The sequence below is a fragment of the Microcaecilia unicolor genome, chromosome 2 (genome assembly GCF_901765095.1).
Source record: "Microcaecilia unicolor chromosome 2, aMicUni1.1, whole genome shotgun sequence".
In the NCBI taxonomy this organism is placed as follows: domain Eukaryota; kingdom Metazoa; phylum Chordata; class Amphibia; order Gymnophiona; family Siphonopidae; genus Microcaecilia; species Microcaecilia unicolor.
The window spans coordinates 248,688,851-248,714,997 of NC_044032.1; the positions used below are offsets into that span (position 1 = coordinate 248,688,851).

Sequence of the window (26,147 nt, forward strand, 5' to 3'; positions counted from 1 at the left end):
AGTGAGGGAAAAACATGTCTGCGTGTCCGAGCAAAGCCGGGGGTGAGGGGCAGGCATTGGTGCCTATTTTCCTGTGCTTTGGTGTGAGCCTTTTAGGTGATTTAAACTGCAAAATGTTTTGATGGGGCTTATATGTCGTGTTGCGGGGAAGGGTGCTTGGCACATGCATACAGGCGTTTCACGGTAAGCGCAGCTCTTGTGCGAATGTGTCAGTCACGTTCCTCACCCTTCTTTCACTTTTAGGCATGAGCGTACATAAAATTTGCATTCCATTTGCTTTGGGCACGGGGGGGGGGGGGGGGAGGCTAGTTTTCTGCGCTATGGGATATGTGCTTTTGCCTCTAGCACTGGAGTTTTGAGCATTGGGCCCTAAGAGAAAAGGAAAGAGACAAGGAGGATTATTCAGCTATCTTTATAGGCAGGACAGTGTGTACAGATAGTGTTGCCAAAGTAACACGTAAATGGTTAAACTAAAAGAGAAAATATTATATAACAGTGACAGTAGGATAGAATTACTGTACAGGGAACAGAGAGAACAATAACAAGGACAGCGAGGAGGAGTAAGTAGCCAGGGGCTGCGAGGGGAGGGAGGAGAATAAGGCAAAAGCTCTGAACTCTGAGGCAGCAGGAAGGGAGGGAGAGGGAGAGGAGGAGGTGGCAGAGGGTGAGCCCTGGCCTCTCAGGCTGGAGGCAGGAGGAGTGGGAGGGGGAGGAGGAGGAGGAGCTGAGTTGACAGCAGCAGTAAGATTATCCACTCGGATTATGGCTGCTGGGATCTCAGGCAGCCAGCGTAGCCATGGCTGAAGATTACTGGGAGGAAGACCCCCTCGGGTGGCAGTGACACCTCTTTGTCGTCTGACCGTCCCCTACAGATCCCCCCCTCCAGGGTAAGCCTGCTTTGCATTCTTTCTCTCCGTACTAGTCTCCCTCCCGGGAGCTGTCAGTGTGTAGGAATCCGGGCCTGATTACAGTATTTACTAACATGAGAGAAATGTTTTACCCCCACCCTCCACCCATGGGCACCAACATCCTTTGGGTCAGCAGCCAGGCCCTGTCGTCTCTGCAGTGAGAGCAAAGGGAGGGCAGGGGTGCAGGGACAACTGGAGAGAAAGGAGAGAGACCGAGGTAGGAAGAGCAAAGGATTTCCATTACCAAAGCAGCCTCTATCTATTTTCCCCTCCAAAGTGGTTTCCAGCAGTCTCTCTCTCTCCAAAGGCAGATTAGTTGCTCTGTTAGTGAGAAGGGACCAGAAAGAACGGGAAAGACTAGATAGGTATACATAGGAGAGGGAATTATTGTGCTCTGTGAGTTTATTCCCCAAGCATGGGAGAAGTGGTAATTGGGAACTGCAGGACACATAAGAGAAATTCCCTCAGCTGTACTGCCAGGACCCTTCTCTCTTATATATGGGCCCTTACAGTAGTGCTAGTATGCTCTGTTACAGTGGCAGATTCTCCTTGTAACAGGGCTGGCAGAGCTAGGCATGGCTAGGCAGTCGCCTAGGGCAACAGCTTCTGGTGGAGGGGCAGTAAAGAGCAGCTGCAGTCAAATGACGAGGAAGGACCTATAAACTAGGGATTTGAAACTTAACTGAGGGGGTGCCCACCACCCTTCACACCGGCTATGTGCTGGAGTCTATCCCTTTACAGCAAGGTTTGCATTTATCCAGTGGGGTCTGGGAGGGGGGTGTGTGTGCAGAAAGGGGCTTCATGTTTGGAGTGGGAGGGAGGCAACAGAAACTGTTTGACCTGTGCCTGCAGTCCTTTCCTCACATGACCACACTGATCACCTCTGTCTTTCCCCACCTCCCCTCCCCTCCCCCCCCCCCCCCCCCCCCCCCAGCCAGCATGCAAGCAGAGCTTCATACCACATGAATATCCTCTGCCACCTGGCTGCAATTGCAGTTTGAATTGAACCCTGTGGCATGCCACAGATCCTGTGAGACCACATGTTAGATGAGAGACAGGTAGCAGAAGATGCCAGATGGCATCTAGCTGGGAAATGGGAAGGATAGGGGGGTCGGTGATTGGCAGAATTTAAATGCCCTGGGCTATTATCAAAGTTAATTTAGCCCTGGTTAAAACTGTCAAATCTCCACATGTATTAGCAGAGTCACCTAGGGAAGAATCATTAACTTCCCAAGGCTGTGCTGGGGGTACACAGAACAAGGTAGCTTACTTTTCAAAAAGCTTTGTTTTTTTTTTATTTTATTTTTATAGCTATGTATCTTTAACCACCAGTTCTTCCAGGGAGGCCTTGCCAGCCTGAGGGTTACAGGTTACCGCCTCAAAAGCACACCCTAATCGCTACTTGTTGGCCAGCAGATGTTGTCACAGTAACAGAAACCATCCTACCTCCTGTCTCCTCACTTCAGACCTAGTGTGAACTACCTCCATAGGACTCCCAGCCCAACCGGCCTTTAAGCCGGTGGTGGGAGGTGGGGCTGGTGGTTGGGAGGCGGGGATAGTGCTGGGCAGACTTATACGGTCTGTGCCCTGAAAATGACAGATACAAATCAAGGTAAGATATACACAAAAGCTAGCACATATGAGTTTATCTTGTTGGGCAGACTGGATGGAGCATGCAGGTCTTTTTCTGCCGTCATCTACTATGTTACTACGTTATTTAATAGCTGACTAAAATGGGCCCAATATTGAAAACAATTGAACTGGGCAGAAGAGGCTCCTGCCTGTTTAAATAGTGTTGAATGGATCAGGAGAGGATATTCAGTGGCATATAACTGGACACTTTTTTGGTGGTTGGTGCTGGGATGAAGCCGGGAGTTATGTGGGCACCTGTGGGCATTGGCAGTATTCAATGCTAGGCCCTGCATAGCTAACCAGGCAAGTAGGACCACATGAATAGCGATCCTGACTGTGCACGGTTAGCTAGGTGGATACAGCAATGAGTATCGGCCATATCTGGAGAGTATCGAGTGCTGCCAAAGACCTGGATATTCAGAATTGGTGGCTGGATGAAGCCTGCCTTTGAATATCTGGGTCAACTTTAGCCAGTGGTGGTTAGTGTTAAAAAAGAAAAAATGCAGATTGAATGTTAACCCTGATATTTCTAATTATGTTTTCCTCTGGTTAATATAGTTTCTGTTTATAATCATTTTATCTCCCTGGTGCATTTTTAATTTCTTAGTTTTTCTTGTCCTCATTTTTTTTAAAATTTTGGGTGGGTATTAAGAGCCCTTCTAAGTGACAGTAGCATTTCTGACAGTATACTATGGTGATGTATTCTGCAGCCCACAGTATCTGGTTTTCCTGGACAATCTACCCACATACAAGCCATACCTGTCTCTGCTGAGCGTCTCAGCAGTTCAGGCAACACCAGTAGTTAAGCAAGCTGGAGAGGGGGACCCCAAAGCCCGCCAGCAGACCATATCTCCTTCAGCTTTATGGGCCCAGAGAAACTGCCCTGTTTACATGTCCCTGACGCTCAGCCGCTCTTAGGTCAGTGTTGTGTGGTGGGGTCTTTTCTTTCTATGTAATTTGGATGAGGTGGGGAAATTTTTACCATCAGGAAATAGGATATAGGCCTCTATTTCTGGTCATGTGACATGAAGCATAGTGCTACACAGGGCGTAGCCAGACACCCAATTTTGGATGAGCCTGGGCCCAAGATGGGTGGGCAGAAGAACCCCTCCTCGTCCCACAGGTGATTTGGTCTCTCCTCTCACCTGCATGTCATATTCTCTCTCAAATTTTCTCCCTCTCCTGCATACCTTTTAAATAGCAGATTTTCACTGGCAGCAAGCAGCAACTAATACACACTGCTCATGTTGGCCCCACACCCTTCCCACTGATGCAACTTCCTGTTTTCACAGAGGCGGGAATATGTCAGAGGGAACGCTGTGGGGCTGTTGCAAGAAGTATATGTATCAGTCGCTGTTCACTGCAGGTGAAGATTTGTTATTTACAAGATATGCAGGAGGGACAGTTGTTGGGAGTTTTCAGCTGGTGGGGCTTGGGAATCTCTGCCAGCCGCATCATAGGTGTGCTACTACTGGGTGGATCTGAGTCAAAAGTGGGTGGGCCTGCACCCACCCAGGCCCACCCTTGGCTACGCCACTGGTGCTACAGCTCTTGGTAGTGCCTGATATCAAGAGAGTACAGGAGACTTTGTTTCACTGTTCATGGGAGGGGATTTTGTAGTGCATGTATGTTATAAGAGCTCTGCCCCTTAGCAGTAGGTCCATTCATGATGCTCTGAGGGGCAGATGATCAAAACTCTGGTGCTGTTCTGAAATAAAAAAAAAAAAATAGCATCGGAACAGTGCAGAAGAACAACACCCTAATGCTCAAAGCTAATGATATGCAAATATAGGCGCGCTCATAGCTTTGAGCATTAAGGAGTTCAGAGGGAGGATTGTGCTTGGCACATGCACAGAAGAGTTCAGCGGTAAACTCAGCTCCTGTGAGCCTGCACCTGGTAAAACCCAAACATGAAGCACACATTGGCGTCTGTTTTCTGCAGCCTAAATATGAGTGTTTTTAATTTTTTTTTCTGGATATTTATATTTAGATGCAAATAACAGATGCCAATGTGTGCTTTGGGGTTGTTTTTTTTTAAGCATCGGGTCTGCTGTTTCTTACAACCAACACTCAAGGGCTTCCACGAGCTTCCTTCTGCTTCCAAAAGCAATCAAAACTGGTAGATTTTGCAGAAAGAAACGAGAATCTCTTCCAACACCCTAATGCCTGCTCGCAACTGGTGTTATTTTTTATAGCGGTAAGGCACCTTTCTTTCGGGTGCTCTTTTCTGATCATTGGGGAGGAATACAAAATGCCCTCATTTAAATGAGCTTGAATACATTTGCATGCTATCTGCGCCAGGGGCGTAGCCAGACCTCGGCAGGAGGGGGGGCCAGCGCCAGAGGTGGGGAGGGCACTGTTTAGCCACCTCCCCCCTGCTGCCGACCCCCCCCCTGCCGCGCCCCGCCCTGCCGCCACATCAGGTACCTTGTTTGCTGGCGGGGGTCCCCAATACAAAGGCATGGCTTAGTGAGACAAAGTGAACATAGATTTAGTGAAGGGAAATCTTGCCTCACCAATCTTCTATATTTCTTTGAAGGGGTGAGTAAGCATGTAGATAAATGTAAGCTGGTGCCTACTGTGTATCTGGATTTTCAAAAGGCATTTGACAAAGTACCTTATGAAAGACTCCTGAGGAAATTAGAAAGTTATGGGATAGGAAATAATGTCCTATTGTGGATTAAGAGCTGGTTAAAAGATAGAAAGTAGCATTAAATGGTCAGTATTCTCAATGGAGAAGAATAGATAGTGGGATTCCCCAGGGGTTTGTGCTGGGACCGCCACTTTTTAACATATTTATAAATAATTACTGTGGGTAGGGTGGGGGGTAGGGATAGGAAGTATTTCTGTAAACTTGTTGCAGTTTTCAATAATGGTTATTGTATCTTTCTTCTTTTGATGCCATAAAAATATTTAAACATAAATAATTTAGAGATGGGAATAACTAGTGAGGTTATTAATGGCCCAAAGTGAATGGGCTTTGTCGGCATTACCGCACTGGGAGTCGCTACCACGGCTTGATAAAAGAGTTCCTAAATTTGCTGATGACACAGTTATTCAAAGTTGTTAACTTGCAAGAAGATTGTGAAAAATTGCAAGTACACCTTATGAGATGAGGAGACTGGGCAGTGGTGTGCTGGTAAATTTTTAACAACAGGCCCTCTCCCCCCCCCCCCCCCCCCCCCACCTCTGCACCCCCCCCCCCCCCACCCCACAAAATATAAGCAAACCAATATGGGCTGCATTAGGGGCTTATATAGCCCATTTATGTATAAACAAAAGAAATCTGCATGAAACAAAATATTTATTTTGACTAATAAAACCACTTCCCCCTGAAACATGTTCAAAACAGAATAATCTATTTGTGTAAAAAGGTAAACTTTTACAGAACAGATGAAGATCTGATTCCATGTGTGCCTCAATGAAAGGAGAGTTTAATAATAATTCTACTTTTATTTAATTTCAATATTCCATCAACTTTATAACACCAGGCTTCCCCATGGTAGATTACAACAACAACAGTTAAGACTAACCCAGGCATCAGGATGGATTGAAATTTAGCCATTCATGCCCAATGCCATTGCCCTTTCTCTCCCAATCCCTCCAGAGCTGCTACTGTTCTATCTTGCCCCCCCCCCCCCCCCCCCCCCCCGTCCTTCCTTTTCACATTTATTATCCCCCCTGGCTGAAACTAGCAGTAGCAGCAGCAGAAAATGCCCCGAAAAATGTTTTTTTTTTGTCAATTAATAAATAAATATTAAGATCGCGCCGCTGGATTACCTGGCTGGATGGAAGAGGACGACGATAGACTAGTGGTCCGGCAGGGCAGGGTGTCGTGCACTAGCAGTGCAGGAAGCAGAAGAGAAGGCGCTACTTACTAGCGCGTGGCTGGCTGCAAGGATGAAGAGTGTGGTGGTGGTCGGCTGCGAGAGGAGTCACGACAAACACACGTGCAGGTCTGCAGGAGCCGAAGCAGAAAGGGCGCACTCACTGGCGCGCACGGTGCTGCAGGGGGAGGAAGCAGGCGTCTTGATGTTGATGGGCAGGACTCGGCTAGAGAGGCGGAGAGAGAGCGAGAGGAGCCTACCACAATAGGAAGGGGCAGGCGCACTGGCGAGGCCGAGAGAGAGCAAGAGGACGGAGCCTGCTGGGAGGAGACAGCCACTGGGAGGAGACAACAAGTGAGCCAGAGAGATAAGGCGTGCGCCGGTGCAGCACGGACGGAGGCCAGAGCAGAAGGACACGCACACATTGGTTTGCACCCCCCCCCCCCCCGCTGCCCTCGGCACGTCACTGGAACCAGCCTGCAGCACAAGGAGGCAGGGCAACTGGTGTGTGCGGGCATGCGCGTGCCTCCAGCCAGGGGGAAAAAAACTTTGTCCCGACTCCCGTCCCTGCTAACAACCGGCTCGCAAAATTCTTTAAAAATTAACAACCGGCTCTGCAGAGCCATTGCGAGCCGGCTCCAGCACACCACTGAGACTGGGCATCCCAACAGCAGATGACATTTAATGTGAGCCAGTGCAAAGTGACGTATGTGGGAACGAGAAACCCAAACTATAGCTAACCGATGCAAGGTTCCACATTAGGAGTCACCATCCAGAAAAAGGATCTAAGTGTCATCATTGATGATATATTGAAACGCTCTGCTCAGTGTGCAGCAGCGGCTAAGAAAGCAAATAGAATGTTAGGAATTATTAGGAAAGGAATGGAAAACAAAATGAGAATGTTATAATGCCTTTGTATTGCTCCATGGTGTGACCGCACCTCGAATCTGTATGCAGTTTTGATCACTTCATCTCAAAAAAGAGATATTGGAATTAGAAAAGGTAAAGAGAAGGGCGACAAAAATTATAAAGGGGATGGGACAACTTCCCCATGAGGAAAGGCTAAAGCAGCTTGGAGAAGAGACGGCTGAGGGGAGATATGATAGAGTCTATAAAACATAGAGTGGAGTAGAATGGGTAGATGTGAAACACTTCTTTACCCTTTCCAAAAACACTAGGACTATGGGGTATGCAATGACACTACTAAGTAGTAAATTTAAAACAAACCAGAGAAAATATTTATTCTCTCAACGTGTAATTAAACTCTGGAATTCTTTGCCAGAGAATGTGGTAAAAGTAGAGCTTAATGGGGTTTAAAAACGGTTTGGTTACTTTCCTAAAAGAAAAGTCCATAAGCCATTATTAAGATGGATTTGGGGAAAATCCACTGCATATTTCTTAGATAAGCAGCATAAAATCTGTTTTACTCTTTTGGGATCTTGCCAGGTACTTGTGACCTGGATTGGTCACTGTTGGAAACAGGGTACCGGGCTTGGTGGACCTTTTGTCTGTCCCAGTTTGGCAATGCTTATGTTCTTATGTATCAATTGCTTGCTAGCCATCTGGAAGGCTGATCCAGTCCTACTCCCTGCTCCCATGACTTTAAGGGGCAGCATGTCATGTCAGTGCCTCTAAGCAGTACACTTTCCTAAGTGCAGTGGAGTGAACCCAGGCACGGCTCAACCTGTCTCTAATAGCCTAGAGATGCTTAAGGACCCTGCTCATAAGTAAACAGTGAAATAATTTGACATGCCATACAGTTCCCCTATTTATGCTGTGTACGAATTGTATCTGTCTGAGGTTAAACAGACTCGTAATGTGACTGGCTTAGGCCTGCATCACTTGGATTGCTGTGTGATGCCATGGATCCCTATGGAAACTGGTGACATGGAGATGGGCTGTGTGGCCCTTACTGAACTCCAGACTGAGTCCTTTCATGAGCCCTCCCCCAAAGCTTCCAAGTTACCTACTTCTTGGAGGGAGATTTTTGGCCCGTCCTGGTTTTGAATTTTACATACAGTACAAAGCAGTGTGGTAGTTGTAGTTTCTGATTCTACCTATGGAAATTAGTGTGGAAGGTCTCATAATGCATCATGATAGGGCTGTCAGAAATCCAGAACTATTTATTTATTAGGATTTATTTACCGCCTTTTTGAAGGAATTCACTCAAGGCGGTGTACAACTTCAAATCTCCCTCCTGGACCTGGGGGATTGCGGCTGCACTGCTCCCTGTCTACCTTTCTTCTGCAGTGGAAAGTTGGTAGTTCCATGATACAGGCTCTCAAAACCTGAGGAAAACAAAACAGTAATCCTGTTTAAGCACAATTGAGAGAGGCAGGCTACAGCTGAATGTCTCAAACTGGAAGAGCTTCCCCTCCCCCCCCCCCCCCCCATTAAACTTCATCTTGCCTTCTGATTTTAATTATCCTTTATCTTCTTTGGAAAATATAAATAATTAGTTTATACTGTGATAATTTATCTGCATCCAAGCTATTACCCGTTCCCTTAGAATGTAGCACATATGGTTCATGCCATGTTGATACCCAGGCTGGATTGTTATAATGTACTCTACATTGGTGTGACTACAAAGGGTTTTGCACCAACTCCAGTTGATTCAGAAGGCTGCAGCATGACTGATACAAGGTTGTAAGCAACCTGATCACATCACACCATTCATAGCAGCCAGTTTAGCACAATGTAAGTACTACAGTGAGAGTTAGAGGCCAACCAAATTTCAGTTTTAGTTCCGGTTATGGTGCTGAAACTGTCCCCAAATCCTTTTTCTGCCTGGTCTTGGTTTTGGCCAAAAGACTATGGCCATAGTTTCAATTTTGGCTGAAACTGACTGTGTGTTTTCCATAGAAGCCAAAAATTTGTGTTTTGTCCTGTTTGTCTCATTCCCTCTGAACAGGAGTTGCCTTTCCTCCCTGCTCACCTAGGTGCCCTTCTCGGGCCTATCCTACAGTCCCTGACAATCTAGAGATATAGTCTGGGCAGGAGTGATCCCCAAAACATCTAGTGGCAATTTCACAAGAGGTTACAGCAACCATTTTGAGAGCAGAATTGACATGGGCAAGAGCGACTGTGGATCACTTCTGTACTGACTACACCACTAGACAATCATAGATTGAATTGTAAGGTAGTTTGGAGGAGGCTATTCTTTGCATTCTTTTTTTTTGTTTTTGTGAAATGTGATTGCAAGTAATGCAGTTATGATCTTGCATTGTAGTTTTCATGGTAAACAGTTCTCCTGATAAATGCGTTTGATACAAAAGTTTAGCAGGAATTTAAGACTGTAAATTTGGGATGATAAGCTCCTTAGGAATTAGCCTCTCTGTGAAGATATGACGTCAGCTGGCTTCCCAAATGTGGCGCAAAGTCAGCCATTGTAAAAGCACTGTGGCTTGCAGTTTCAGTTTTCATTAGCTGTGGTCCGTGTGTGTGCGGAGGCTATTTTGCTGGGAGGTAAAATATGGCCTTTCATTGTTTAAATTAGATATATTCTGTCTTGGATACTATGTGGGTGATTCTAAAGAATTTCCAGGCTCTGCTAGGTATGATGAAGATACAGCATTTTAATCAAACTTGTGGTGCACAGAAGCTAGATTCTATGACAAAGGAATCTGCAGTGATTGTTTTCAAGTACAAGTACCGGTCAGCTTATATAATTAGTAGGGAAATTATATTACAATAAAATTATGTTTATATATTAGAAAATAATTTGAGAAATATATTGCTCTTGATTGTAAATTTTCAGAGCATATAGTCCTCATATTCAGTAACATTAATGCACCTTTTTCTATTCCTAATTGTTCATTAGGCTGGTATAATGTCCACAGTGTAGACCAGTATCTCCTATTTTCGTAAAAAATCTATGGGGTCCTTTTACTAGGGTGCACTGAAAAATGGCCTGCGGTAGTGTAGACGCGTGTTTTGGGCGCGCGCAGAATTATTTTTCAGCGCACCTACAAAAAATGCCTTTTTAAAATTTTTGCCGAAAATGGACGTGCGGCAAAATGAAAATTGCCGGGCATCCATTTTGGGTCTGAGACCTTACCACCAGCCATTTACCTAGCGGTAAAGTCTCATGCGGTAACCGGGCAGTAATGACCTACACGTGCCAAATGCCACTTGATGCACGTCTGATACGCGCAGCAGAAAATAAAAATTATTTTTTGGCTGCACGTATCGGACGCCTGCCAAAAATGAAATTACCGTAAGAGCCAAGCGGTAGCCGTGCGGTAACTCCATTTTGGCGGGGATTGGGCGTGCGTAGACACGCATCTTAGTAAAAGGGCCCTTGTATTTGTCCTTAATTAGTTTTATAACGAAACACAAAACAGTGCTACTTTCTCTTGTTACTTGTGCTCAGTTTGGGTAAGCATAAAAAGTTGGAATCATGATCTGTTTTACATAGTCTTACAATGTTACTGACTTAGAGGATATTTAACTACATCTGCATTGACTTTGGAACCTAAAGGTGCCAGACTTATTGGGAAGTCCTTGTTAAAATGGCTCTTTCAAGTTGTCAGCCTGTGCTTGTTGCTCCTGGGACTGGAGGGTAATAATCTCCTGCAGGTTTAGCAGACGGCTACTGACTGCAAGCTCTGACAATCCCCAGTGGGCCTCACTGGTTCACATTCACATAACCAAACTTTAGTTTTTCAGTTTCGGTTTCAGCTTTGGTCAAACCCAGGTAATAAATTGTGGCTGTAGTTTCAGTTCCGGTAGCAGTTTCAATTTCAGCTAAACTGAAAAAAGCAGATTCGATCAGCCTTTAGCAAGCATTAGCAGTAAATTTCAGAGACTGAGATCATCGCATGCCCTGGTTTAGGAGTGAGGTTCATTCCTGTCATGGTATGCGCAAAAACTAACCCATTTGGAGCCAACTTTCAAAATGATTGAGGATGCTAAACTCAATGGAAATTACCTCTCCCTGGGCACAGACAAGGAGTTTGCTCAATATTGGGGGTGCTCAAACACCCACAGAGCTGCGTTCTATGACATCATTTCTGCAAAAATTGCGCTGGCTACCGGTACAATACAGGGCTAAATTTAAAACTCTATTGTCAGATCTTCAAGGCACTTAGAGGAAATGGGCCAGAATACTTGAAGAACAGGATCTTCCTCTATTTACACACCCCATGTGCATTTTTTTTCCTTAAATTAGTCCTAACTCATGTTATTTGATCTTATCTGCCCATTTGTTCTATCTTCACTTATACCTATGCAGTCTATTAAGAAGTTTTAATGTGTATTGCAGTGGCGTTCCTAGGGGGGGCAGTGGGTGCGGTCCACCCCGGGTGCACGCCGCTGGGGGGGTGCCACGCGCGCCTGTCCTCCGTTGTTCATGCTTCTTCTCTGCCCCGGAACAGGAAGTAACCTGTTCCGGGGCAGAGAAGAAGCATGGAACAACGGAGGACAGGCGTGCGTGGCACCCCCCCAGCGGCGTGCATCCAGCGGGGGGGGGGGGGGTTCCTTCATGGGGGTGTCCTTTCACTGGGGGGGGGGCGCTGCACCCGGGGGGCGGGGCGCATCGGCGATCCGCCCCGGGTGCCAGCCCCCCCAGGAACGCCACTGATGTATTGTGTTAAGATTGTAATAGCATACCATGTCATAATGTTTATTGTTATTTGAATATTTTAACTGCTTTAATTGCCTGTTGCCTATGTCCAGCTTATTCTTGCTGTAAGTGTCTAAGGTGAATTTCTTCAAAAAGGTGGTAAATAAATCCAATTAAATAAATAAACATTCATAATTTCCAGTCTGTTTTACAAAAGACTCACTGAACTGCAGAGTCTTTTGTAAAATATGTATAGGGCCACAAGGAAATGTATGTGTACTTAGGAAAATGTTTATGTATATGATTAGTGACATCATTAAGCCCTTTCAGCGCCGGCACCTACATCTGTGGGTGACGATTTTTGCTGCCAACACAAGCTTATATGCACTGCCAAACAAAAAGATGTTCCATAGCCCCTGCACACAGGTGTCCTAAAATGACCTCTTTAGGCTTTATATGGGTTTGAAAAGCAGGTTGTTCAGTTCTCTCTGCTCCGCATTCCAGCTTCTTCTTAGATCCGCATTGCTGAGAGCTATTTAGCAGTGTCTTTTCTTTTCACAAAATCTTTGTACTCCAAAAAGAACCTCCCTCGCCCATCTTTGGTTTTGTATATAATTCAGCCTTCCTTCAGCACATAGGCAGCCTTAATACCTCCAGGCAACTGCTGGACTGATAAGTGTGTAGAGGGGTCAAAAAATGTTACTGTCATCTTTGAATTCCTAGGTTATCTACCCTGCCCCCAGGAGTGGGATAGAGCTACCAGAAGTAGGGAAGGGGTCATAGTCATTCTTCTTAGAAAAGTGCTGTTTAGTTATGGCATGAAAGAGTGTGTGACCCAATTGCAGGGTGTTTGCAGAATTCAGCAAAGGTTTTATTGTCATGGGTCACTGGTGGTTTGTGATGGGCCCATTTTACTTGCTCATGACACAGCAGAGGGATTAAACCCACCTAAAGCTATCTCACACTAATTCTCTGTCAAGTGTGTGTGTTTGGATGAATGTGTGTTATGATCAGTGGCGTAGCAGCACACCTATGATGTGTCTGGCAGGGATCCCTAAGCCTCACCAGCCAAAAACTCCCAACAACTGTCCCTCCTGCATATCTTGTAAATAGCAGATCTTCTCCTGCAGCGAGGAGTGACGGATACATACTATTCACACCAGCCCCACAGCCTTCCCTCTGATGTATTTCCACCTATGCGGAAACAGGAAGTTGCATCAGAGGGAAGGCTGTGGGGCCAACATGAGCAGTGTGTATGTCACATCCTTCGCTCCCTCAGGCTGCTCCTCTGCGGGAAGCAAGGGCCGGGAGGAAGGACCCGCAGCCAGGGAGGACTTACCCGACGGTTCCCCGGATGGCCGCCTATCTCGAGTACAGTTGGGGCCGAGCCGGTATCCCTTGCGGCGATGGCCGGCCTTTCTAGAACCGTGGCTAAGAGCCAGGACCCGTCACAGCGATAGCCGCCCTGTTCGCAGCCGGGCCCGTAGGCCGGTGATTGCGGCTTCCAGGCTCTCAGTCGCCGGCTACGGAGTCCGCGCTTGCACCAGCAGGGAAGATGGCGCCGAGACGCGATGGCCGGCGTCTTCTCCACATTCGGGGGCGGGAACCCGAAGCTCCACCTCAGAGGAACCAGATTTGGATGCCGGTACTGTAGCCCCGCCTGGGAGGCCGGACGGAACCAACCAGAGGGATTCCTTCAGTAGCCGAGTTCCGATTGGCCGCCCATGTCGGCTGGGGCTGGGTGGTTGATTGCTGACAGTATTTAAGGAGCGGGGCTGGAACAGGACGTTGCTTCAGGTTCTGTTTCCCGAGGCCAGTCTTCGTGTGTTCTTGTACTCAGTGCGTTTCCCTTGCTCTCCTGGTTTGACCTTTGGACTGTTACTGGACAACTCTGATAGCCGCCTGTCCTGACCTGTTGCCTGTTGTTGGACAACTCTGATAGCGGCCTGCCCTGACCTGTTGCCTGTCATTGGACGACTCTGATAGCCGCCTGCCCTGACCTGTTGCCTGTTTCTGGACTACTCTGATTTCCACCTGCCTTCCCTGCTCCCGGTTCCGGTGCCAGGTCAGTCCGTCAACCCCGCGGTTCCGGAAGTCCCGTTGGCCGCCTGCAGCTGGGGGCTCAACCCCCGGTGAACGGCGGTCGCCGCGGGTGAAGACTTGGGGTTGCACGGCTGTCCTTTGAGGTCCTTCGGGGCCTTGCGGGACCTAAGGGCTCACACTCTTCCCAGACAAAGTGTATTAGTTGCTGCATGCGAGGGAGGGAGGATGTTTAAGAGACCAAATGGCATGCAGGCGAGAGAGGGAGGGACCAAATCACTTGTGGGATAGGGCAAAGTTATTCTGCCCACCCATCCTGGGCCCAGGCCCACCCAAAATTGGGTGTCTGGCTATGCCCCTGGTTATGATTTTTATATCCCAGTGTGTTTGCTTTTGTTTGCGTCTCTGTACACGGGTATGTGTCGTGCAGATGTAAATGTATAGATATATATATCTCTGAGGGTGGGTGTGTAAACATGTGTTTGTGTGTATGTGTCAGAGCAAGACAGGATCGGTACGATTGTCTACCCACCCCACTGTTATGTCCCTGATAACTTCTTGGTCCCTAACATCACAAACTCTGAGGAAGAGTTTGTCTTTAAGAACCAAGGGCCTGATATTCAAAGCATTTATACTCCTAATTATGGGGTCCTTTTACTAAGCTGCGGTAAAAAGTGCAGGTTTTTCCTGACTGCTAAAGCCAGTGTTAAAATTTTTGTATTAAAATCCATGTGCTAGTGTTACCATTAACATGTGGCACATACTGACACCTATTTTGTAGGTGGAAAGGGCTGTTGCGCTAATCCTGCACTAAGAGTCACGATAATGTAGCTGCACTGAATAGTGCAGGAACGATCCCCCCCCCCCAACAAAAATTTTAAAATATTTTTAGCCCACTGTTACCGCGTGCCGATTTGGAACTTATCACAGTACATGCTCCATTTTAAGCTGCAGTACACACGCACTAGCACTTACTGCAGCTTAGTAAAAGGGCCCCTGTTAGAAAATAAATTTTTACTCAAAATTTCATTAAAATCTTAAATTTAGGAGTATAAGAAGAAGGTGGCAATAGGGGTGGATTTAGGGCAGGGAAAACAGGAGCACTGTTTCAGCACTAGGAGGTCCTTTTACCAAGCTTTTACTGCAGAGGGAACAAAGGCCAATGAATGGCATCAAGATGCAAATCGCCAATGGCAATGTTGAGAAAAATAATTTATTCACCACATTATTTAAAATGTGAATAAATTATTTTTCTCAACATTGCCATTGGTGATTCGCATCTTTTTTTCTATTCCGCACTGCATTTTATTTATTTATTTGTTACATTTGTACCCTGCACTTTCCCACTCATACCAGGCTCAATGCAGTTTACATAGTAATAGGATTACAAAGTAAAGTAAAGTGTAGAGAAAACAGGCTAATCTTAGCAGAGTGATGGAGATGCAGAGTGATGGAGATGTGTAGATAGGTAATATTATGAGGAGAAGGGGTAAAAGAGGTAGAAGGAGGTGCTAGTTTTAGGTTAAATAGAGAAATCAGGGGAAAGGTCGGGGTGAGTATAGAGAGAAAATGAAACAAGGTGTGGTCTGAGTCATAGCCATTGTTGCAGGATCATGTGATGAATAGACAGATTAATAGAGTTAGGTCGTGGCATTTGGGTAAGCTTCCTTGAATAGATGGGTTTTCAGAGATTTCCTGAAGGGTAGATAGTCTTTGATAGAGCGGATGGGTCTGGGTAGTGCATTCCAGAGTTGACTACCTTTGAGAATCGCCTGCCTATTTGTTTTCTTGGACAATAAATGGCACAGTCATGCGGTCAGATTTCACTTACCTCGTGGCTGGGGAGCACTTAATGCCATCCATTGAAGTGGTGTTAAGGGTCCCCATGCTAACCCAGTGGTAACCGGGTAGCATGCGGTGCTGCCCGAATACCACCGGGTTAGCGCCGCACTGGAAATATCTACCTATTTTCTGTAGTGCAGCAAATGGCACTCGCCAGGGCTGGAAATACCAATGGCGCCCGCATTCGGCCAGCAGTAGTTCCAGATTAACGTGTGATAGTCCCGCGTTGGGCTTACCGCCTCTCTGTAAAAGAACCCCTAGGCTCATAAATTAGGCTCCTATGTCTAGGCAAATAAATGTCAGGCCTAAACGTATAAGCATAACTGTTAAGCTCCTAAATTCAGATGAATTTTCAACTGAAAAGTTATATTCCTAAATTTGACCGAAAATGCATTTTCTGAATATTGAGCCCCAGGTGTTCTAAATGGTCTTCTCCCATTTTTTTTTTTTTTTGTTAAATTTGTACCCTGCGCTTTCCCACTCATGGCAGGCTCTATGCGGCAGGCAATGGAGGGTTAAGTGACTTTTTGTATAAAGAGGAAAAATAATTCAGTGGATCTGGCTCCAAAGATCATTTTTATTGGACTGGCCTAGTGGCGCATTTATGGGAAAGGTTTGGGTTCAATTTTGTGCTCATGTTTCAGCTTTGTCAAGGCAAAGGACACCACAGAAGCCGTGTTCCCAGCTCCTGGGAGAAGGATACCTCTGTCTTACAGTCCCTAGCCAACAACCATCACTGCAATGACTTAGTTAAAAAAAATGATGTATTTATTACATTTAGAAAAATGCCTATCCACTGTTGGCTTTAGGAAAGCAATATAAACTACAAGTCAAAGTCAACATCATATAACAATAATCTGGCATTACATCATAAACCAAACCAAAAATATCAAAGCAATTATGTTTAATCAGCTATTAAAACACAAGAACAAATAAGAAAAATAAATATTACATAAGAACATAACAATTGCCATACTGGATCAGACCAAAGGTCCATCAAGCCCAGCATCCTGTGTCACAGTGGCCAATCCAGGTCACAAGTACCTGGCAGGGTCCCAAAAAGAAGCAAGAGTCTATGCTGCTTACCCATAGGGATATCACAAAATATTCAAACAAATGTGAATGCAGGTTTTTTGTATATAAAGTGGAGTGAAGTCTCATATAAATAACACGAATAGAGTAATTTTATCACTCAATAACTGAATGTATAATTCGTGTGTATGATCTAATCATTGACTTGACCTCCACCAACCTTTACTATTAACCAACTTATAACTTATATTGATAAATCTCTCACAATCTAATCGTAGTCAACAAAATATATGCAGCACTTAACTTAGGCAAGTTGGTGCACTCAAGAACCCCGACAGGTCCCCGTTTCATACTAACTTTGTCAAGGGGGAGTCACCAATTCCGGTAACTGCCTCAAGTGCATGTGTAGCATTGCTTTGTCCATAGGGATAAGCAGTGGCTTTTCTCAAATTTAACTTAATAATTGTTTATGGACTTCTTCCAGGAATTTATTCAAACTTTATAACCCCAGCTTTTATCACATCTTCTGGCAACAGGTTCCAGAGCTTAATTGTGCGTTTTATCTGATTTGTTTAAATGTACTACTTAGTAATTTCATGGTGTGTTCTCTGTACTCTTTGCCCTTTTATGAAAAAGTAGACAATCGATTCACACTACCCGTTCCACTCTGCATGATTTTCTAGACCTCTGTTGTATCTCCCCTCAGTGGTGTCCAAATTGAAGAGACTCAACTTCCCTAGCCTTTCCTCTTGGGGGGGGGGGGGCAGTTTCTCCAAGTGGGTTAGTTTTACGCATCTTCTTAATCTCTTACTGTCTTACCTATCTATATGTTCCATCTTTGCTTTACCCTTCACTATCAATTAAAATGTTCTATGTATCGTGTTGACATTGTAAGTAGTATACCATGCCATATTTTGTATTGTTATTTGAATACTTTTACTGCTGTAATTGCCTATTGCTCTTATTTGTTCTAGTCTTTGTGTACACTGCCTTGAGTGAATTCCTTCAAAAAGGCAGTAAATAAATCCTAATAGATAAATAAATAATCATTTTGGTCATCCTTCTCTGTACCTTTTCTAACTCTGCAATATTTTTTTTTCACCTTGTCAGCAACTGTAAGTTGATAATACTGTTATTCCCTTTGAATCTACTTGAAAAATATTTGGCGTTTTTCAGTCTAGATCCTATGCTTGCTTTAGATAAATGATATCTATGAGCTTCATTGGCTTCCTGTGGAAGCACAAATACAATTTAAAGTCTGTTGTTTGGTTTTAAAAGTTTGCATGGTTTAGTGCAAGGAGGTTTAATACAGAGACGGCATGATGTCAAAAAGCTGAAGCTGGTTCCCCCAGCAGCTGCCATCTTGGTATGTCCAAAACAGACTATCAGCTGCAGTATCCATGTTGTGCATTATTCTAGCTCAGTTATATTTAGAAACATGCCAGCTTGTGCAGCATAGGGATGTACACTGAGAAACTACATATGGGAAGCTTTCAGATAAATAAAAAAGCTGTCAGAGAGCACGTGGAGTGGTGAAAGGCTTCCAGGGGGTTCTGTGTGCAAGACAATGAGCAGAATCATGGAGAGAGAGGAAGACGGAGACTTGCTGGTCAGTATTCAGCCCACACCACAAGCGATTTAGCCGGGCAGGAGCCTTTCCTGCCCAGTTAAATCACTTTGCATTGGGCAGTTGGAGTCTAATCATATCAGACAGACAGGAATGAATGTTCATTATATGCTAAATGTTAGAAGGGAACCAATTTTGTTGTTGTATCAACTTTTCATATAACTTGCAGTGCATGTTCTCTAATAAATGTCTTTTTGAGGTGAGAAAAAAAGGCATTTAGTGCATCACTGAAATCCACAATACAGCATTGCAAATAACAAAGCTAGCTGACAAAAACATTAACCCTCTCCCCCTTCACGGACCCCACCCAAACTCCCTTTACAACCCCCCATCCCCTCCTAACAGAGAAAATGCAAAACCAAGGAGGTTTAATAAAACAATATAAACCTCACAAATTTGCTATTGTTTTGGACAAACCAATATGATGGCAAGCGCTGCCCACTGCCTTCAGTCCAGGTAATGGGCCAGATAGGCTCATGCCATCTCCTATCATTAAACCGCCTTGGTATAGCGCCATCTTATCTGACTTCCCTTATTACTTTGCCTTTTTCAAACAGAGCATATTTTCTGGAAGTCAGAGCTATTAAATATAAAAAGCTTCTGATTTCTATGTTTGACTCTCAGTTGACTCAACAAATAGTAGTCGTGATGTTCACTTTAAAACTATTATATAGGGTGGAAAGAGTTTCATTTGTCACAGGGTCTTAGTACCCTTGTCATCAACACCAGGTAAATAGGTAAAACCCACTGGTGACTTATCATCAACAAAAAAAAACCTCCTTCCTATCTTTTTTTTTTGGAGGGCTAAAAATTTTTATTATTATCTATTATTATACAGCACAAAACAATATAATTTGCAATTGTAATGATCATCAGAACTGAAATTCTTTTAACAAAAGTTGAAATTTACTTTTATCACTTTCGTCCTAAACTTTAGTTTTAAACATTTTTTATTGAACAATCAATAAAACATTACATCCATGAATTTGTGTGATTTGTTCATTTTCCCCCATTATATGTCATCCCTTCTCCTTCTTTACAAAAACAGTGTCATATCACCATCCTGCTTATTTTCGAAAGAGAAAAACGCCTATATTTTGACCCAAATCGGGAGATGGGCGTTTTCTCGCAAAGGCGCCCAAATCGGTATAATCGAAAGCCGATTTTGGGTGTTTCCAACTGCACTCCATCGCGGAAACGAATATAGTTGAAGGGGCGTGTCGGAGGCGTGGTGGAGGCGGGACTGGGGCGTGGTTATCAGCCGAGGAGAGATGGGCGTCTTTAGCTGATAATCGAAAAATAAAGGCGTTTTTACCGCGATTTTGGGTCACTTTTTTTGGACCTTTTTTTTTCACGAACAAGTCCCAAAAAAGTGCTCCAACTGCCCAGATGACCACTGGAGGGAATCGGGGTTGACCTCCCCGGACTCCCCCAGTGGTCACTAACCCCCTCCCACCAAAAAAACCCCCACTTTAAAAACTTTTTTTCCAGCCTGTATGCCAGCCTCAAATGCCGTACCCACCTCCATGACAGCAGAATGCCGTACCCACCTCCATGACAGCAGAATGTGTTCGATCCTGTCATAGCCTTTCCCTGGGTCAGATGTGGCTCTCGGGTGCACTACAGGGTCACATCAGCATTGCATTGTGATGGGTGTAGGGTATTGGGCTCCGTGATTTCATTAGCTTGTGTTACAGTTTCACGATGTTGGTAGTTGGTAGGCTCTTCTCCCATGGTGCTTTTCCCCCTGCCTACTGGGTCAGAGGGTGTCCAGTTTTGTTTCCGGTAGTCCATGAGGTAGTGGCCATTTTTGTAAGCCAGTTTTAGATCCCTTTCCTGTGTTAGCCACGTTAGACAACTTAGTTCTTACCTTGAATGTGGCTGAAAGAGGGCATTGTACAGCATTCTGCCAGTTCTGACCTACTGCTAATCTCAGTACCAGGGAGACTCGTTGCCAGTGGGGCACAACCTCTGATCTACAGTTAACTGTGAGTAAATGTGCTTATTCCAATAAAGGACGTTTTCGGAGAGATTAGTCTTCAGGTGTCAACTGGTGTGCCCATGTTATACAACAGCAACAAGTCCTAGAGGCCTGCGTGTATGCAGGTCCCTGGAGCACTTTTAGTGGGTACCGCAGTGCACTTAAGGCAGACGGGACCCAGGTCCATCCCCCCCTACCTGTAACAATTGTGCTGGTAAATGGGAGGCCTCCAAAACCCACTGTACCCACATGTGGGTGCCCCATTCACCCCTAAGAGCTATGGTAGTGTTGTACATTTGTGGGTTTGGGGGGAGGGGGGTTGGGAGCTCAGCACCTGTGGTAAGGGAGCTATGCATGTGGGAGCTTTTTCTGAAGTCAATCGCACTGACCCAGGGTGCCCAGTTGGTGTCCTGGCATATCAGGGGGGCCAGTGTACTACGAATCCTGGCCCCTTCCACGGCCAAATGGCTCGGATTAGGACGTTTTTAGTTTCCATTATCGCTAAACGCCCAGCTCAAAAATGTCCATTTTTTTCGAAAATAAGGTTCGGCCCGCCCCTTCACGAACCCGTTCTCGGAGATAAACGCCCATGGATATAGGCGTTTCCGTTCGATTATGCCCCTCCATATATGTTAACCAGATCAAAATAACTCCCAACACCAGAGCAATAACAGAACAAACATCCTTCCTATATTTTTAAAGGTATCTTTTTTAGTCATTTTTCAAAATATTTTCAACTGAATAATAACACTGAAAAAATCCTATACGGAGCGACTGACAATTGGCACGAAGCTCACAGAATGCAGTATCACTTATCTTAAAGCTTGTTGAACCCCAACAGGTACCCATTTTGCTGCCGCATTTTCAAGGGATCTGAGCCAATTGAATACCTAGAAAAAAATAACAAATGTAACTCTTTGTAAAACAAAAACAGTGAACAAAATCAACTAAATATAACCTGGCTTACGCTGCATGTTACTGGCATGCTCAATGCTTGTGCCGCCAGACTGAAAACAATGGTGGCAGCGTTTTTTAACTGAATAATAGCTGGAAATTTACGATACAGAAGACAGGAACTGACGCAGTCCTAGTGACATCATGGGGCAAATTCACATGAAGCAACCCCAATGAACGCTCGTGTTCAAACCAGTAGGCTCCAGAGATTGTAAATGATAAATCCAAAAGAGTTCTCTTTGTAGCAAGATTCTGTCTGTGTTACCTCTACGTTGTGAGGGAGCCAGGGCTTTTTTTGAGGGGGTACGGAGTACCGGCACCTTTTCCATTGTCTGCTAAAATTGACCCATGGACCTCAAATTTTAATGAAAGAGCTCAGGCTCTACATGCAAATTCTGCCTTGTCATAGATTCTGTGACTGGTTGCAAGGGGCCTGGCTATTGTGGGGTGGGTCCCTCAGTGATCACCTCACCCCTGAAGGGCAGGGCCGCCGAGAGACTGGGCCAGGCCCGGGACAAGGCCATACCCGGGCCCCCCCCCCCCTGAGGTCGCCGCCACTCCCCCTCCACCGGGCCGAGCCCCTGCATTGAAATCACAGCGCCTCTCACCTCCATGTGAAAGCGCTGCAGGCAGCAGCAGATCGCCTCCCTCCTTCGGGCCTCCTTCCCTCCCTGTGTCCCGCTCTCTTCTGACATAACTTCCGTGAGAGCGGGACACAGAGAGGGAAGGAAGCCCGAAGGGAGGCGATCTGCTGCTGCCTGCAGTGCTTTCACATAGAGGTGAGAGGCGCTGTGATTTCAATGCAGGGGGCCCGGCCCAGTGGCAGACAGTCAACGACGGACAGGGCCAGTCTTAGCAACTGTAAGGAGCTGTGCAGACCAGTTCGCTGGGGCCCACCCACCCCATCCAGCCCCGCTCCAGTATACCCAAAATGACAAAAAACAAATTAGCATACAGATTCTGCATGCAGCACAATACCAGAAAAACAGAACATTGCTATACATTGCAAAATAAGACAGCAGATGTAAATTCTCAAATTGGACATATTCCAAACATTAAAGTGAAATAAAATGATTTTTTTCTACCTTTGTTGTCTTGTGACTGTTTTTCAGATCATGTTGGTCCCAGTCTCTGATTCTGCTGCTCTCTTTCTGCTCCCTTAACTCCACTTTCAGAGTTTCCTTTCCATTTATTTCTTTACTTTCCTCCTTTCTTCTTCATTTCTTGCCCTACATCCATAGGTAAAAGCTGGGTCCTCCGCGGACTTGACTGGAAGAGGTATAGAGTGGATCCAGCTTTTGCCTATTTTCTCCAGTCATGTGCAGTTTTTCTCCTCTTTTCCCTTTCCCTCATCTCCATCAGGATGCATCTCCTTCCTCTCTCTCCTCCATCCATGTCCAGCATTTATTCTGTCTCTCCTCCCCGCCATCCATGTTCGTCTCATGTCCTCTCTTCCCTCCCCTCCATCTATATCCAGCATTTCAACTCTCCCCTCTCCTCCATCTGTAGCCAGAATTTCTCCTCTCCCCTCCATCCATGTGTATCTCCTTCCTGTCTTCCCTCTCTCCCATCCATGTCCAGCAATTCTCCTCTGCCCTCCCCTCCCATCTATGTCCAGTGATTCTCCTTTGCCCCATCTTCCCCTCTCATTCACATCCAGTGATTTTCCTCTGTCCCCTGCCCTCTCCTCCATCCATGTGCATCTCCTTCCTGTCTTCCCTCTCTCCCATCCATGTCCAGCAATTCTCCTCTGCCCTCCCCTCCCATCTATGTCCAGTGATTCTCCTTTGCCCCATCCTCCCCTCTCATTCACATCCAGTGATTTTCCTCTGTCCCCTGCCCTCTCCTCCATCCATGTGCATCTCCTTCCTGTCTTCCCTCTCTCCCATCCATGTCCAGCAATTCTCCTCTGCCCTCCCCTCCCATCTATGTCCAGTGATTCTCCTTTGCCCCATCCTCCCCTCTCATTCACATCCAGTGATTTTCCTCTGTCCCCTGCCCTCTCCTCTCTCTCCCTTCCATCCATGTGCATCTCCTTCCTGTCTTCCCTCACTTCCATCCATGTCCAGCATTTCTCCTACCCTCCCCATCATCCATAGCAACTATCCTCTCTCCCCTGCCCTCCCTACCCATCCCCTTTGCTCCCTGTCCTCCCTTCCCCTTCATGTCCAATGACTCGCCCCAGGCCCCAACTTACCCCCCCCTTTTCACCCCCCCCCCTCCGAGTTTCAGTTCCCAGCCCCAGCTGTGCCATCAGTTTTCCACCACAGCCCTCCTCTCCTTACAGCCGCCCTGCATTTAAAAAGTTGCAGCGGCGGCGAAAACGCAGGCTCGTCTCTCCTTTAAGCCCTTTCCCTTCTCTCTCAGCGTGCACTGTGCCGCCTTCGCGGAAGCGGGAAATTACATCAGTGCACGCTAAAGAGAAGGGGAAGGGCTTAAAGGAGAGACGAGCCGTCGAGCCTGCGTTTTCGCCGCCGCTGCAACTTTTTAAATGCAGGGCGGCTGGAACTTGGAAAGAAGCTGAGACGCCAACGATGTGGCAGGGAGCGACAGGAAGTGCCGCGGGGCCCCTGGAGGCGCGAGGCCCTGTGCGACCGCTCCTGACGACGGAGGGCGGGTGGGACTTCAGGCGCCGGGCCCCCCTGGAGGCCCGGGCCCGGGGAATTTTGTCCCCCCTGTCCCCCCCCCTCTCGGCGGCCCTGCTGAAGGGTGGCCTGGCATTTGAGTACCGGCACCTTTTTTGCTAGAAAAAATGCACTGGAGGGAGCTATATGATCTATCGCAAAGCAAACTATATCATAAAAATTATGGGATTGTGTCACATGATGTTGCACTAACGGTGCTCCTAAAAGTTGTGTGGTCACACATGATCGATGCTCAGCAGGGTTGCCAGGTAGAATTTTTTTTTCCAGCCCAATCCGGGCCAGAAACCAGCCCAAAACCCGCCCAAACACAAACCCCGCCCCTGACACCCCCACCCCCGCGTCACCGGCCCCGCCCCCGCCGTCACCGGCCCCGCCTCCCACGTCATCGGGCCCGCCTCCCCGTCATCAGCCCCGCCTCCCACGTCATCGGGCCCGCCTCCCCGTCATCAGCCCCGCCTCCCCGTCATCGGCCCCGCCTCCCACGTCATCGGCCCCGCCCAAAACGTCACTAACCCCGCCCAAAAACGTCACTAACCCCGCCCCCCGCGGCCGAAAAAAATCAAAAAGCCGCCCAAAAAGCCGCCCGGAAGCCTAAAAAAACCGCCCAAAAAACCGCAACCCGCCGCGGGCAAAAATTTCCCGCGGCAGGTCGCGGAAAACCGCCCAATTGGGCGGTAAAACCGCCCACCTGGCAACACTGATGCTCAGTGATACGTGTGTGTGCGGGTCTTTTGGTCTTTCCTATATATATTTTATTACAGGGACATCTCAATATGTAGATTACATTAGTGGTCAGACAGGTTGTGTGATATTTCAAATGGTAGGTCCTGTTATCCACTGCATTCTCAAAGCTACTAGTTTGTTGTGTGATTTTACAAGTCTTGCAGCCTAGTCTACCGCATTTGAAATGACCTGCAGGCAAGTTCTTTGGGCCTGGTTCCACATTCATGATAGATAATTGAGCTGGACTCAAAAGTTTTTAGCTCGAGAAAATTCCACCCTTAGGTGTTGATCTTTAAAAAGCAGGTGAGTTCTCATAACATCTCAGTTTTTCTTGATGATATTGACTACTGCATCCTCCCTCCCCCCCAACATAAAACACATTACTAAGGTAGTAATGTTGCCATCAAGTACAGGTTGTTGTTTATCTCCCAATAACAACACTCTGTTATTGTATTTGGCTCACTTATAAGCCTGCCGCAACACATCCTGAGGATAATTCCTTTTGATGAAATTGTGATGGAACCTATTTAGATTGGTTCTTGAAATCTTCATCCACTGTACAGATTCTGGATATTGAGGTCCAAAAAATGTATGGTGGTTCTTGAATATGATGAAGTAAACTATCCAGCTTATAATTGAAAAAGAAAAACGCCTATATTGCGACCCAAATCGGGAGACAGACGTTTATCTCATAAAAACGAATAAAGCGGTATAATCGAAAGCCAAATTTGGACGTTTTCAACTGCACTCCGTCGCGGATGCGGACAAAGTTGATGGGGGCGTGTCGAAGGCGTGAAGGCGGAACTGGGGCGTGGTTATCGGGCGATCAGAGATGGGCGCCTTTCGCCGATAATGGAAGAAAAATATGCGTTTTTAGCGAGAATTTAGGGCACTTTTCCTGGACCCTGTTTTTCCACGAATAAGGCCCCAAAAAGTGCCCTAAATGACCAGATGACCACTGGAGGGAATCGGGGATGACCTCCCCTGACTCCCCCAGTGGTCACAAACCCCCTCCCACCACAAAATATGCCGTTTCACAACTTTTTATTTTCACCCTCAAATGTCATACCCACCTCCCTGGCAGCAGTATGTAGGTCACTGGAGCAGTTATTAGGGGGTGCAGTGGACTTCAGGCAGGTGGACCCAGGCCCATCCCCCCCACCTGTTACACTTGTGCTGGTAAATGGGAGCCCTCCAAACCGCCCCCCAAACCCACTGTACCCACATGTAGGTGCCCCCCTTCACCCCTTAGGGCTATAGTAATGGTGTAGACTTGTGGGCGGTGGGTTTTGAGGGGGATTTGGGGGGCTCAACACACAAGGGAAGGGTGCTATGCACCTGGGAGCTCTTTTACTTTTTTTTTTGTTTTTGTA

The 26,147-nt window shown here is 46.4% G+C and overlaps 1 protein-coding gene across 2 annotated transcripts in view; it reads left to right on the plus strand.

Moving 5' to 3' along the window:
- The first annotated feature begins 732 nt into the window (after nucleotides 1-732).
- Nucleotides 733-26,147, plus strand: part of LOC115463413 (cyclin-dependent kinase 16-like) — a 119,221-nt gene continuing 93,806 nt past the window's right edge. For both annotated transcript variants that reach the window (XM_030193879.1, XM_030193881.1), the window contains exon 1: nucleotides 733-887. The gene's annotated coding sequence lies outside the window, so the exon portion shown is untranslated. The remainder of the gene's footprint in view (nucleotides 888-26,147) is intronic.